This window comes from Propithecus coquereli, unplaced genomic scaffold (genome assembly GCF_000956105.1).
Source record: "Propithecus coquereli isolate 6110/MARCELLA unplaced genomic scaffold, Pcoq_1.0 Scaffold124, whole genome shotgun sequence".
Taxonomy (NCBI): Eukaryota; Metazoa; Chordata; class Mammalia; order Primates; family Indriidae; genus Propithecus; species Propithecus coquereli.
The window spans coordinates 4,187,202-4,202,124 of NW_012136525.1; positions in this window are offsets into that span (position 1 = coordinate 4,187,202).

Below are 14,923 nucleotides of genomic sequence, written 5' to 3' on the forward strand. Positions count from 1 at the left end.
ACCTCCCAAATCCCATCCTTGCATCTCTAGAGGGCCTTAAAAAGATCTCCTGTAATGTGGACAAATTGGATTTCACAGCATCCTGTCATAGGCATCACTGGTCCAAACCCTTGAAAAATTAGAAACTGTTTTATGAGTACTACGTGTGATCATTGTTGATATTTTCAACGTAGGTTACCTGTCAGTAGACAGGGACAGTGAATCCACTGATTGAGTGTAGTTTATTGTTCTGAAATAAAAGATGACTGAAGATTAAAATAAATATTTAAGGGAAACTTCCCTTATATTAGAATCTAGTGGCAGACTGGGCTGCTGCTGGAATATATATAGATAGGCTTGCAAACGGAGTCCTCATTCACAACTGTAAAACTCCAGCCAAGCAACAACAATCATAATAAACTAAGGAGACCTTGGGTTAAACCAATCATTACAGTTGACAATAGAGGTGTAAACATGACCCTAATTAATGAATCTATAATCTGTCTTCCAAGTTTCTGGCTACTGGCCAGGCTTCTAATTAACTGAGTGTGGGAGCAGCGCGGTCTTCCGAGGGGCTGGCGCAGCAGCGGTCTAAACTCCTCAACAGACTCGCCAGGCTGGACTTTTCAGCCTTTGTTTCTTTATCTGCTGGAATGCAAATAAAGTAGCACTTGCTAATAAGACTTTGCCCCCAGACATCTCCAGTCTTTGGTCAATCTTTACCTGTATTCTGCAGGAATATGGAGAAACTTGGAGGGAAAGCAAAAGGACATTGCCATCTATGTACCAGATGCCCCACCATGGGCCACAGAGACCAAAACAGGGAACAGGTCCTTGTTCTCAAAGAGCTCACAAGTGAATATTCTTAAACATAGGAATGAAACAGGGACAGTGTGTTCTTCTACCTCAGAATGACAAAGGAGATGAGACACCTTGGCAGTTCCTAAGTCCATCTCCCGTATCAGAGCACAGTTCTCTACTAACGGACCATAGACCAGTGCCTTCTGCTTGAGGTCCACCCTAATGTAAGTCTACCTCTCTGGACTCTCAACTGCAGTTCCTGGGCTGTTTCGGGCTCCGTGAACCATGTGCAATCTAAACACTCGAAGGAGTTAGTGGTTTTCTCACGTGCACTCCTTGGCATCTGTTCCATAGCCTGCCAGCCATATTTGATGCTGGGGAGGAGGGGAGAGCTGTCTCCCCTACAGAATCCTTTGCCGCACCTCTGTCGTGTGGCCTTCGTGTGAGTTGGTGCGGGAGCGATGATTTCTATATCTCAGTAAAAATTCTTGCTTGGATCCAGTGATTTATTTAGCTAACAGCTAAGCTAATTATGTCAGTTTGACAATTTCAAGAGGGAAGGAAAAACACACATGGGCTGGACAATGAGATTGTCGCAGGAAGACCTTATACCAAGACATGGTTAGGAAACCCCGTGATTTCTTGGTAAAATCTCTAAGCAAGCAAGCATTCCCCTGTAATCAAGACCACCACCAGATTTTGAAAAAAACATATTTTCTCCCCACAACTGAAACAAAGCTAAGTAAGGCAACATGCCAAGCAAAAAATATAAGCATTTATTTTTTTAAATAATGGAATGTTTCCCCTGGAAGGAGAAGAGACCTTTCATTAGGAATCTAGAGGCCTGGACCCTAGTTTCTGTTCTGCTTCTAAGTAACCCTCTCTCAACCTTAACTTTCTGCCTGTACAAGGGAAGGATCAGCCAGGTTGGATTCTAAGAGCCTCCACAGTTCTTGCACACCAGGATGCCATGAGACCATGGACATCCAGTTTGCAGGAGAGTCCTGGGACAAGGAGGGGAGGGGGGTGGGCATGGGCACTAAGCAGACATCACAGGTTCTTTGCCTTATAGTCAAAGCCATTTCATCTGCCCTGGACAGGGAAGGTCTTCCTGGCTTCTTCTAGCATTAGTCTCAACACCTCAACTCCATTCAAAGGCTCAACTGTTGCATTTTCTTTGCACAAAATTCTTACTGATCTCTTTCTCCTCTAGGTGTTGAACCTAGTCACAGATTTATTGATCTTTTCCACACATCTTTCTGAGTGCCTTCTCTAATATTGTACTGGGAAAGACACTATTCCCCGTGCAGGGCAAGCAAAACAATCTCCGATGGCATGGAGATACCTGCTGGAGCTTTAATATTTCCTGCATGAGAAATAGGCTGGGTGCCATTATCACATTAGGGATGGTAAAAGGAGGAACCACAGGCAAACAATTTCAGTACTCTGGAGGTGGAAGACAAAAACAAAGTCTGCAAACAGACTGTACTGAACAGAGTCTAACAGAACAGTGCTGCAGCACACCTCATTCTCTTCTGTGTCTAGCAATAGCCAGTATAACCGCGATAACTAACGTTTACAGGACACTCTATGGCTGAGAAATCTCTTTTACAAATACTCTATCATTTTCCTTAACAAAAATCTTTCAAGGTTTCACTAGTATTGCCTTTAATAGATGAAGTTTATCAATGCCCAGAAAGTTCTAAATGGCCAGCCCAAGATAACTATTAAACAATGGAGCTGAGACTGGATCTGGTGTTTACTTTAAATCTCATACTCTTTCCATCATGATAAAACCGCTCTGAGCATTTCTTATTCCGTTTCCATTTTCGAAAGCCTGTTTTAGTGAACTGAAGCTTGCCAAAGCCTCATTCTGACTACAAATCCTAGAGCCTCCCCCATGAACTTACCAACTGCTCCCAGAGTTACTTCTTAAATCTTGTTTTAGCCATTAAATTTTGGCTAAATAAATAAAGCAGTCATTTTAACTATGTAAGAGAAACTAAAATAGGAAAAAACTGACTAACTCCTCACTACATTTTGCTTGTCAATTGAGTAAAAAACAATTCAGGACTGGATTTAGACATATGTCCATGGTTCTAGGGATGAGGCACTTCGGGAATTGTCTCCAGGCCCATAAAAGTGCCTCATTTCACTTCCACTGAGAGAATGGAAGAAGATGGAAGTGTTAAGCTTGTAGCACAAGGGATTTAAATTAAAGACAACAGAACTTCAAGATAGTAAGAGCCGTGGTTCACTGGGATGGATGGATGCTTTGGGAACATGTAGAAACTGCTTCTCTTGACATGGAATTCCCCTAAGAGGCTTTTAGTGGAGGGTAGAGAATGGAGGGTGGTGGGTGAAGTGATTTCACCAGTTTCCATGCGAACTTCATGGTGTAGGTCCAATCGGCACAGTCAAAGGAGCACTGGACAAGGATTCAGGTGGTCTGGGTTCTCCAGGGCGCTGCTACTATCTAGCTATGGACACTCAGACAGGACATTCAGCTTCTCCGAGCCTTAGTTTCTTCTTCTTAATGCTAAAATGAGACTAATGGGTTTTGGTCTGATCCATCTGCCAGATGATAATGAGAAACACTTGAGATACCTTTACTATATGTAAGTTCATGAGGGCAAACCTCTGTTGTTTGTTTTTATCACTGCTATATACCAAGAGCATGTCTTGGACTATGCACTCGACCAATCACACAGCAGGCATTCAATAAATCTTTGATGAATAGATGTATAAATCACAGGGGTAAAAATACTTTGAAATGTAGCAAAAATGGAAATGGCAAGCATCACAGCCATGTCGACTGTCTGTGGCGACTATCCCAGTGTGTGCCTGTCACTTCCTCCACCTCCACACTATCCCGTGCCCATGTCTGGGATGAGTTCAGATGGGACAGACTGACAACAGTGATCTCTACCAAATAAAGTCACGCTGGCGGCCCTGGGAATCTTGACGTGATCTGTGGCAAAAACTTATGCGAGAGAGGCTGCTATTGGCTCCTCTTTTGGACCATCCTATTTCCCTCAAGCCTTGTCGAAGGGACTATAAAGGAACCTACTTGCCATTTTTATCAGAACTCAACAGGGACATGGGCACACAAAGCAGGAAGAACATCTCCCAAGTCCGTGCCCTTTGAAGAAATCCTTCTGGCTGATCATCCTCTAATTCCTAGGGGGGCCGTTAGCTGGTTCCCAACTGACTGCAGGCAGCTGGGATCAGACAATTGAATAGGCACATATCCTGTGTAATCAAAAAAAGCTGGTACCCATCTCTCGACTCAATATTAACTTAGCATTTTTCCAGGCAATCTCCCTGCCGCAACACAGAGTTGTTCCTCAAATATAAATGTCAAGTAAGGCAGCAGAAATTAATTTAATATGCTTTATGAGCACTGGGTAATACTCAGAAGGCTAACAATGGCAGGACAGAATTATAAAAGAATGGGGAAAGAGTATGCTTTATAGATCCTGGCACATTGCCCAGGGCAGTAGAGTAAGTGGGAGAAGGAAACTCTGGTAATTGGGGTCAGTGGTCAGCTTTCTTTTCAGCATGAATGGTTTTTAGAACCACCAGAACTTTTTCTTTCGAAGTCAGCACTTGGGCTTTTCATTCCCAGGCCTACCTCAAAGGCACCAGGATGGTCAAGTTTTCTAATGTTGCAGGTATCAGGTTGCTAGTGGTAGCAGCAAATTTGGTTCTAGCAAGCGTGGAATTCTTTGTGTGGGGAATAAGGACGGGAACACCTAACTGGTACTCTCCTGTATGAAACATTTGAGCACATGGTCAAGTGACTGGCTCTGGAATTACATGGCCTGGATTTGAATTCCACTTTTGCAATTTGCTGTGCAACCTCAGGCAGCTTACTTAACCACCATGCATCTTAGCTTTCCTATTTATAAACTGGAAATAAGCCTAGCACCTACGTCATAGGATTGTTAAAAAGAATCAATTGGTCGATTCATGTAAAGCACATAGAAAAATACCTGTCCATAGTAAGTACTCAGCTAACATTGGTTATATAATAATAATTACACTGTGAGTAAGAAGTATGCAATTTGAATGTCACAACTGTAGATTAGGGATTGCTGTCCTGTCCAACTTTCTTCTTTCTCCATCAGCGTCTAGAGACGATTATGCTTCTGCGATTCCGTGACCCTGTCCCTACTTTTCGATCTCAACTCCCATCAGTAAGAAGTAGACTTCAAAAAGTCCTTCTGAGAGTCGAAGTCCTTAGTTTGAGTGCCAGCTAAGCTACTAACTAGCTGGGTGACTCTGGGATAAAGTCACTTTCCCTTTTGGAGTCTCACTTTTATTTTCATTTTTAAATGAGAGGATTGGACCAGTTGATCCCAGAGATGCTTCTAGTCTTAACATCTAAGAAATCTACTCCCATGGAAGCTCAGGGACCCTCACGCCTAAATTCTTAGGTGACGTGGTTTGGCTTCTGCTTTGTGTTGACTGCCAGGGGTGCATCACCAATACTCCTTTCCCAAGTGACATTTGCGCCATATTTTCTGCCTCCCACTCCTCCTACTCCTCCTCTGTCACTTAGCAACTTGGAATCCAGCGTGAGTAGGTGGGAGGAACTGGAATTTCCAGAGTCCAACTAGCCTGCAAACTTCCCCTTCCTCCTCTCTGGGCCACCCCTACATTTGTTGCAGTTTCTCAAGATATGTGGTCTTTTTACTTCCCGACCATCTCTCAACTGAAGATGTTCTATAGGATGAGAGGTAACATGTGAGTGGGTCTGTCTCATGTAGTCATGGAGCTATCATCTTTCCCTTAGCTTATCCTTATTTGGCCAGAAGTTGAAGTACTAATAGGTGTAGCCGGCGTGTGCAAAATCCTTACCCTGTGTGTGGTCTTAAAAGTCAAGATTTATATGAAATTGTAATATGATGTAATTCTTAACTTAGGACCTTGAGGTAGAGAAATGATCTATGACCATGAAATGGCCTAACACGGTCCATCAGTGTTCTCTCCTGTTGGCATTTGTGTGTCTATTTGATTAATGTCTGGTTCCCCTACCAAAGTCCAGAACTATGGTTTTATGAAGGTGGGGACAGTAGTTTTACTTACTGTAGCATCCTCAGCATTGAACAGAATGCCTAATCCATGACGGGTTGTCAATAAATACTTGTTGAGTGAATGATTGAATGAGTATAGATTAGTCTATTAGATTAGTCACTTGGAACTTAAAATTGCACAAGTCTCTGTCTTGGGAATAGTTGGGGAGAGGAAATTCCACCAGGAATGAACGGGAAAACAGGGGCCATGAAACGGCCCAGATCTTCTGGGCCTCATTCAGAAGATTCCTGTTATGCTACAGCTACCTCTTGACATGGCCACATGTACATCACACTGTCTCCACACTCCAAAAAGGGACCTCAGGGAACTCTCAGTCCAATCATCCCAGGACCTAATACCTAGGAGGGCAGTGACACTTTTAAGAGCCAACCTTCTGGGTAGGTCATAGAGAGTATAACAACCAAAATAAGTTTTAAAAAGAGCCAAATATGGAAAGAACAATTGATCATGAAAAAAATGGGGCTTATCCCAGGAATGAAATATTCAAAAGCAATCAGTATAATCCATCATATTAAAATATGAAGAATAAAAACATAAGATAGTATCAGTTGATACAGAAAAAAGCATTTGTCAAAATTCAATATCCATTCTTAATATAAGCTCTCAGCAAATTAGGAATAGAAGGGAACTTCCTCACCTGATAAAGGGCATCTACAAAAAGCCTACACCTAACATTACAGTTAATGTTGGAAGACAAAATATTTCCCCTCTAAGATCAGGAACAAGGCAATGATGTCCATCCTCATTACTCCTATTCAACCTTGCACTGGAATTCTTAGTACAATAACATAAGAACAAGAAATTAAAGTTATTCAGATTTAGGAAGAAAGAAAGTTACCTTCACTTGCAGATGACATGATTGTCTACATAGAAAACCCTAAAAAATCTACAAAAAATTCGTAGAACTAATAATTGAACTTAGCAAGGTCACAGCATATAAGGCCAAGACATAAAAATCAATCATATTTCTAGATACTAGCAGTGAACAATTAGAAACTGAAATGTTAAAGAAATCATATTACTTATAATAGCTCTAAAAATAAAATACTTAGGTATAAATCTAACAAAACGTGTGTGAAATATGTATGCTGTGAAATGCCGATGGAAGAAATCAAACACTTCCATAGGTGGGACGGTGGTGCATATACTCAAATAGGAAAGATGGCAAGTCCAGTCGCAGCCCCAATAGCCTTTTTTTTAAGAGAAACAGACAAGCTAATTCTAAAATTAATTATGGAAAATTCAAGGAACCAAAATAGGTAAAAAAAAAAAAAAACTTCAAAAATAAGAACCAAATGGGAGAACTCACACTGCCTGATTTTAAGATTTATTATAAAATTATAGTAATCAAGATAATGAGGTATTTATGATAAGATAGATAAATTATCAATGAAATGGAATAGAATGTTTAGGAATAGGCCACAAAATATGACCAACTGACTTTTGACCAAGGTACAAAGGCAATTCAGTGGAGAAAGGAAAGTATGTTTAACAAGTAATACCAGAACAATTGTATATGCACATACGGAAAATGAACTTTGATCCTTACCTCACACCACATACAAAAATCAACTGTAAGTGGGTCATAGACCTAAAGGTAAAACTTAAAAACTATAAAAATTCTGGAAGAAAGCATAGGAGAAAACTTTTGTGATTTTGGACAAGCCATGTATTTCTTAGCTAAACATCAAAAGTAAGACCCCTAAAATAAAACATTAAGAAATTGGACTTTATTGGAACTAAGTACTTCTGCTCTTGAAAAGACACAGTTAAAAGAATGAAAAGACAAATTGGGAAAAATTCTTGCAAATACTATATCTGATAAAGGTCTGTATCCAGAACATAGAGAATCCTCACAATTCACTAATAAGAAAAACAAACTATATAATAATTAACCAATTAAAAAATGGGCAAAAGGATTGAATAGACCCTTCAACAAAGGGGTATATGGATGGCAAATAAGCACAAGAAAAGCTGTTCAACATCATTAGCCATTAATGGAAATTCTAATTAAAAACTCAATGAGATATCACTATCACCTGTTAGAATTGCCCAGTAAGAAACACGGACAACATCAATCACTGGTGAGAATGTGAAGTGACTCATATACTCTGCTGGTGGGAACACAGAATGTCAGCCAATCTGGAGAAGAGTCTGGCAGTTCCTGATAAAATTACAGATGCTTATTGTATGACTAATATGAATCCCACCCCTAAGTCTTCAGCTGAGAGAAATGAAAGCTCATATTCACACGAAAACCTGTATGTGGATATTTGTAGCAGCACCATTCATAATCACCCAAACTGGAAAAAAACCAACAAGTCGTTCAACGGGTGAATGGATAAACAAGCTGTGCTAAATCCATACAGTGAAATGCTACTTTGTAATAACGATGATGATGATGAACTGTTGATACATAACAACTTGGATGAATCTTAAAGGCACAGGCCAAGTGAAAGAAGCTCATTTCAGAAGGTCACAGACTGTTTGATTTATTCATATGACATTCTTAAAAAGATAAAACTCTGGTGGTGGGGAAAAGATTGGTTGTTGCCAGGGGTTGGGAATATGGGGAGAGTGTGACTCCAAGGAGGTAGCACGAGGCAGTTCTTTGGGGTGATGAGCTGTGGAAACTCTGGTAACAGTGACGCTTACATGGTCCTGTACGTATGTGAAAACTCAGAGGTGTGTACCCTGCAAAAGTCAATTTTTCTACCTTTTAAATTTTTAGAAATGAACACAGAGCTGTTTCAAGGGAAATGAAGACATAAAAGGGTACCCCAAGAGGGTCCAATGGAAGAGGAAGAGGCAGAAACAGGCAGAATTTCCTTGGCCCTTGGCTTACGGGCTGTCTGCTGAATATGAGTGGTGGGTCATTTTCTACCCTTTCCATCCCCTGAGTTGCTTCTTTGGGCCCATGTCTCCTCCATGCCATGGAGCGAGCACTCCGTGATGGGTGGGAGTGTCACCGAAAGACGTAAGCACGGGGCTTTCCACATGGCTGAGCTCTAACTAAGTGTCACCCTCACTGTTAACCAGCAGCAGTCATGTCCTCTTACCCAAGTCCCTCCTTCCCTGCACTCCAGATGCTCTCTGAATGGCACCAATCCGAACCCAGGACGGCCACTTGTCCACTCACTTCCCAAATATTTACAGGGTCCCCGTTGGGTGCCAGACTCAGCCAGGGGCCCTGCTGCCAGGGGGAGGCCCAACTGGCACACTCTGGAAAGCACGGCTGTCGGGGCAGCTGTCCTCTAGAGGACCAGCAGTGGCATGTCCTGTCCCAAAGGACCTAGGCCATTATCTCATTTCCCATCTTTGCAGATTTTAAATGTTTTCCAACACTTCACCCCTTTCTCAGATGAAGATTTAAACATGGGCAGATGGGTATCCAACACGGCAATATTTTTCTGTTGACTCACCAATCTCCATCAGCATTTGTTTCCTTGACTCTCTGACCCTATTCCATTTGTACTCTTAGTGTGACAACTTTTCCCAGCTTATTGACAGAAAAAAATCATTGTCTTTCTGTTTCCAGAGGTATAACAGGAGGTTGGTGAGAGTAGATCTTAAAGAGCAGCAGTGACTTCTCCAGGTCGCTCGGCAGATTGGCGACAGAGCCGGGGCTGGAGTCTACGCCGCAGGAGCTCCGGTTCGTTCCCCAGTCAAACAGCCTGGGGAGCTGAAGATCACATGTACTGAAGAATTGCTAGAACCCCTTTCCAAAAACTGGACAGAAATGGAAGAAACTCTCTTCCAAATATCTGCACAAGCAACGTAGGATAGAAATGCTCTCAAAACACAGTCGTGTCCTGGGGGCAAGAGATGTTTTGATAAAAGTTGCAATGACAGCAGTTCACAACAGACCCACATTCAGGGAACTGTTCCAGCATGCCAGAGGTTTGGAGGCTTTTAACTCTCATAATTCCTCCTCTCACCGCCTGCTAAGCTAAAGCAATGTTAAGGAGCTGACAAACCACAAAGACCAGGAAATGCAGCATGAACGCTGATCGGAAGAGCAGTGGAAGGTAAATGTGTATCAAAACGTAATCTGGGGGCACAGGCCAGCCTTATCAGGCTTGAAAGCCTTTCCCAGCACACACGGAGGACGCCTGCCCAAAGGTGCCAGAGAGGGAAGGGGAGGAAATGAACACCATCTGAGCATGATCACCTTCCACTTTCCCGGCACACGCCGCAGATGCGCTGCCCGGGTGTAGGGCACAGAGAGGCTGGCCTAATGCTAAACTTGGTCAGTGCTTTGCTGAGCGAGAACACCAGTGTCAGCCCTTAATGTGTTGCTTTCTTAAATTAGTCTCCATTTCCTGGGAGCAAGAGCAGAGTTGAGGAATGTGGGTTAGCTTGGGGGTAGGTGTCACCAAGCGAGGAAATTTAGTAACATGCGGCAATTCCACCCACCCCCACCCCCACCCCCACCTCCTGCTCCCAACATCCCAAGCAAATCTCATCTGGATAATTTTCCTTACCTTCCCTCTTCCTGATATCTCTCCTCCACCAACTTCAGATTCTTTGGATAAGAAAGAGCAACAGAGCCCAAACTCAAAAGATACTTCCTGTTGGCATCTGCCTGTTTCTCTGTCTCCTGCTAACAGCCATGTAAATATGACACCTCACAGAAAAAAGACATTCTGACTGGGTAGAGTTAGAGAAAGAAAGGAGATCAGAAGGAATGCACCAGGTACCCCCCTCTCGTGTCTGTCTCTTGCCCCTCTCCTCCCTGCTCTCTTTCCACCTGCCCCAGTGGTCCAGGAGCACCGACGCCCACCTGCGAGGCCTCTCTCAGCTGCCCTGCTGGCTGCTTGACTGAAAAATGAAGACAAGTCACTGGACAGAGAGCCCACAGGATCTCAGATCGGTGAGATTCTTGATAATCAGTACTCGAATTGACACCAAGTGTTGGTGCTGGCGAACTTCTACTACAGCAGTCCCTCTATTTGTAGGGGGTGCACCCCACGCCCCCCAGTGGATGCCTGAAACCAAAGGGAGTACCAAACCTCACATACACTATGTTTTTTCCAATACGTACATACCTACGATAAAGTTTAATTTATAAATTAGGCACAGTAAGAGCTTAACAACAATAACCAATAATAAAATAGAACAAAAATAACAATATATTGGAATAAAAGTTATGCGATGTGGTCTCTCCCTCTTTCTCTTTTTCTTTTCTCTGAAAATACCTTACTGAACTGTTCTCAACTGTTTTCAAACTGCAGTTGACCTCTGGTAACGGAAACTGCAGAAAACAGAGCCACTGATAAGGGGACCACCGCCCTTCTCTTGACCTTGGCGGTCTTGAGGGGTTGGAAGAGCATCTGACAGGTGCTAGCAGGCTGCTCTCGGGGCTTGTTGTCGCTCTAACCAGCTGAGTGACTAAGGTCGGCTCTATGGCAGCTACAGCCCTGTGCCCTGCAAGGGCCCAGGTGAGAGGGGGAGGCCACAGCAACATTCCCACTAGGCAGCCCTCTCTACCACCCTGGACTCTCGTCCAGCACCCCGCAGGCTTCGGGGCACAAACGTCCCGCTAGGTCCCCAAACAAGGACCTGAGTCCTCCGATGCCTTCTGATGGGACCGTTGCTCAGGCCATTCTGAAGACACTCTCTCTGCAGCACACGGGCCGCCTTGTTCCCATCCCCTTTCTCAATGAATCCCAATGGCAGGGACTAAAGACAGTCTCAGACTGAATCTACTATTCCTTTTAACATTACTGGAAAGGGTTGTAAGGCCAAAGGAAAGAAACATCGGGAAGATGCTGCCCCCTTCTGGGAAATGTGTGAAAGAAAGACTCCAAAGAGCGGCAATTTTTTACTGGATGCACAATTCTCATCGTAGGGGAAATGCACTGCTCTATGTTCTGGGGATGCCCGAAGAATGATATTCTAGATGGACTCACCGGAAGCTTAGGGAATACGGGTAAAACTTATAATTCAATAGTCATTGAGAATTTCCCTGAAAGATGGGCAAAACCCCCAAGGGCAGGGACAGGATTTAAGAGATTATTGCTGTCATCCGCCTACCTCTGAGCAAGAACTCGGGCATGGCTCAGTCTCCTAGCGCCCTTCTCAGTAGAAAGAAAATCTCCCTGTGTCCAGCAAAGCCCTTTCCTGCTGTAGGTCAAGTTCACGCTTCCTTTGGGTCACTGATGAGTTGAGTGAGCAAACCAGATTTGCACACCGATCATTGCTCAGCTCCCAAACACGAGCCCCGCCCTGCCCCTCAGGAGCTCACAGTATACAGGAGAGGGGCAGAAAGGCAGCCGAGAAACAAACGTCGTCTGTGTTAATGTGTCTGTGTGTTAAAGGAGTGGCAGGGGGCACAGAGAGGTGGGCATCTGGATCCCAAAGTTGTCCTCACACGAGAGATACAGACACCGTGACTGAGCCCTGGAGACTGCACGGGATTGGAGGAGCGATGGTCAACAAGGACAGTGATGCACTGTGACCACGTCCATAAGCAGACGGCGGGAAAACATTCCCTGTTCTTTCTTTCTCTCCCGTTTTCTTCCCTGTGGGGATGAGAAAACAACAGCCCGCTTCAGCTGAAGCGGGACCCACTCCATTGAAAGCAGCGGTCGGACCGGCAGAGTTTACATGCAACCCTCTGCCTATAAATAGCACGCTGCATGCACTTACACACCCCCTCTGAAAATAGCCTTGGCTGTTCTCACAGTGACTTTGAACTGAGAGTTTATATTTAGTTTACTCTCCCCATCCATTTATGTTTCTTTTCTTTACATAAATATTCCTCTCCATTTATTGCTGCCATGTCTGGGCACCTGATGTCATTAGGAGACCACATAGCAACTTCATTCCACACGAACTGGGCAGCTAAATTCACCCCCCGGTCCCTGATCTGTTCTCAAATATGCGTTTTGGAATTCCACCAGCCCGGGCTGGCAAAGAGACTGGAGAAGTCATTCGTCTTCCTCCCCCGCCTCCAGTTAGATTCCCTGGAACTGGACTGTTTAAATTTCACAGGCCTCCCAGGAAGGGAGCTGCGCCCCAGCCCCTCTGTCCTAAATTGGCATCCTGCAGCCCCTGCCTTGCCTCTGCCGGGGACTGGGAACCGCCACACGCTCACAGGCTGTGTTCCTGCGACCAATTCCACTCCCCGACCAGCACCCCCACTTCACTTCCCTGAGGGCCTCCGCTCTTGTCTTTGTCAGTCTCTTCACCGTTTTCCTGCATCCTCCTCAGAACCCCCCTGCAGATTCTGTGCTTGCCTTAAGGTCGTGGGTTCCGGAACCCCAGTGAAACCCTAGGTTTGGCTGGAGACCATGGGAAGATGGTGCGTGTGTCCCCGGGACGACACCCGGATCAATCACGTTTTTGCTGCTTCCACCTCAGGCGTCATACACAGCACAAGGCTGTCGGCGGACTCCGATCTTTCCGTAACCTTCTCTCACAAGAGTAGAAAGAGCACACCCTTTAGAGTCAGACAGTCCTAGAGGAGACACTCGCTCAGAGCTGGGCAATCTTGGGCAAGTCCATAAACTTGTCTGAGCCTTCGTCTCCTCATCTGCCATCTCCATGGAGATACAACACCCACCTTTCAAAGCCATGAGAAAGTACGAAGCGTAGGAAGAGCAGGTGTCCTGCAGTCACTACATGTCCATATTCCCTTCTGCTTTCTTCCCCCAAGAAGCCTACGTGTGTCTCTCTCTCGACATTTTTAAAAACCCCATTCTAATTAAGATTTCCTATATCTTCCATAGAGTCTAAGAAAGTCTAAATCGCTCCCTGAGCTGAGAGTCAGTGCTCCTAGACAGAAGCAAGCCATTCTTAACACAGAGCACGGGCTTCGAGTCATTTTCCAGGTGCCTAGAAAGGGGTTAAATTGCTGCATAGCCTGGGTGGCTATTTGGATGGACTGCTTGGGCCAAACAGTAACCAGAACCCTGTCCTGCGGGGCACGGCGTCCCCAGGAGAAGCACACGTTCTTTGTCTCTGAGGAGGGCTGAGCAGGAGGAGCAGGAGAAGACGGGGAAGAGAGGGGGAGATCGAGGCAGCCAAAGAGGAGCACCCAGGTGGGGGAGGGAACAGACCGTCAGACACCCCGTTCTCGCGCACGCTCTCTCACGCTTGGCTCCCGTCTCATCCTCTTCTGGCTGTTACTGCACGGAGAGCCAGTCTGTTATTTACTCCAGGTAAGCTTTCCTTTTATTTCAATCTCAAGCCAAAGGAGGAAAGAACAGAATCAAAAACTCAGAGAAAAATAAAGCTCTAAATTGTATCCCAGTCAAGAGCTCCTCTTCCATATGCAACAGCACGTAAATTGCCTCTTTAAGAGCCTGCTCCTTATAATCCTCCTCCCAGCTGGGGTCAGCACTCTGGCTTTTGGGAGGTGGGTGGGGATTAAGGCCCCAGGTCCTCTAGAGAGGCAGTGGCTCAAGCAGGCAGCCACCAAGGAAGGCAAAGGATTCCCTGCTGGACTGACGCCACTCTCGCCCGGAGAGATTGTCCCTGGAGAATCAGGCTTCGTCTCAGAGAGGACTGAGCACCCCAGCTCGTGTGTCCTCATCTCACACAGGCTGGGAAGTCGGCCAAGTCCCCCTTCTCTTTCATTTGGCAGCTATCTGTGAAGTTCCTGCTGTGAGCCAGGCACTGTCCTAAGCTCTTGTCATCCACTAGTGAACTCAGCAGGGGAAGCCCTCTACCATCAGGAAGCTCGCAGCAGCTTCCTGCTCCATGCTAGTGACAATGGCTAGCAATGACATGCTGCTTCCTTCCTGATGAGTAGCTTTACATTCACTCTCCCATTCGAACGTCACGGCAGCCTTCGGGGTTTGCTCAGCAGCCCTGCGGCCACCGCTGGTAAGAAGAGGAGAGAGGCACAGACAGCGGACACAGAGTGATTGAGAGGCGGAGCTGGAACAGGAGCCCCGGGCTTCTAGCTCTCAGTGTAGGGCCTGTCCTCTGTTGCCCTCTGCATCATTGCTCAGCTCCCAAACACGAGCCCCGCCCTGCCCTCAGGAGCTCACAGTATACAGGAGAGGGGCAGAAAGGCAGCCAAGAAACAAACGTC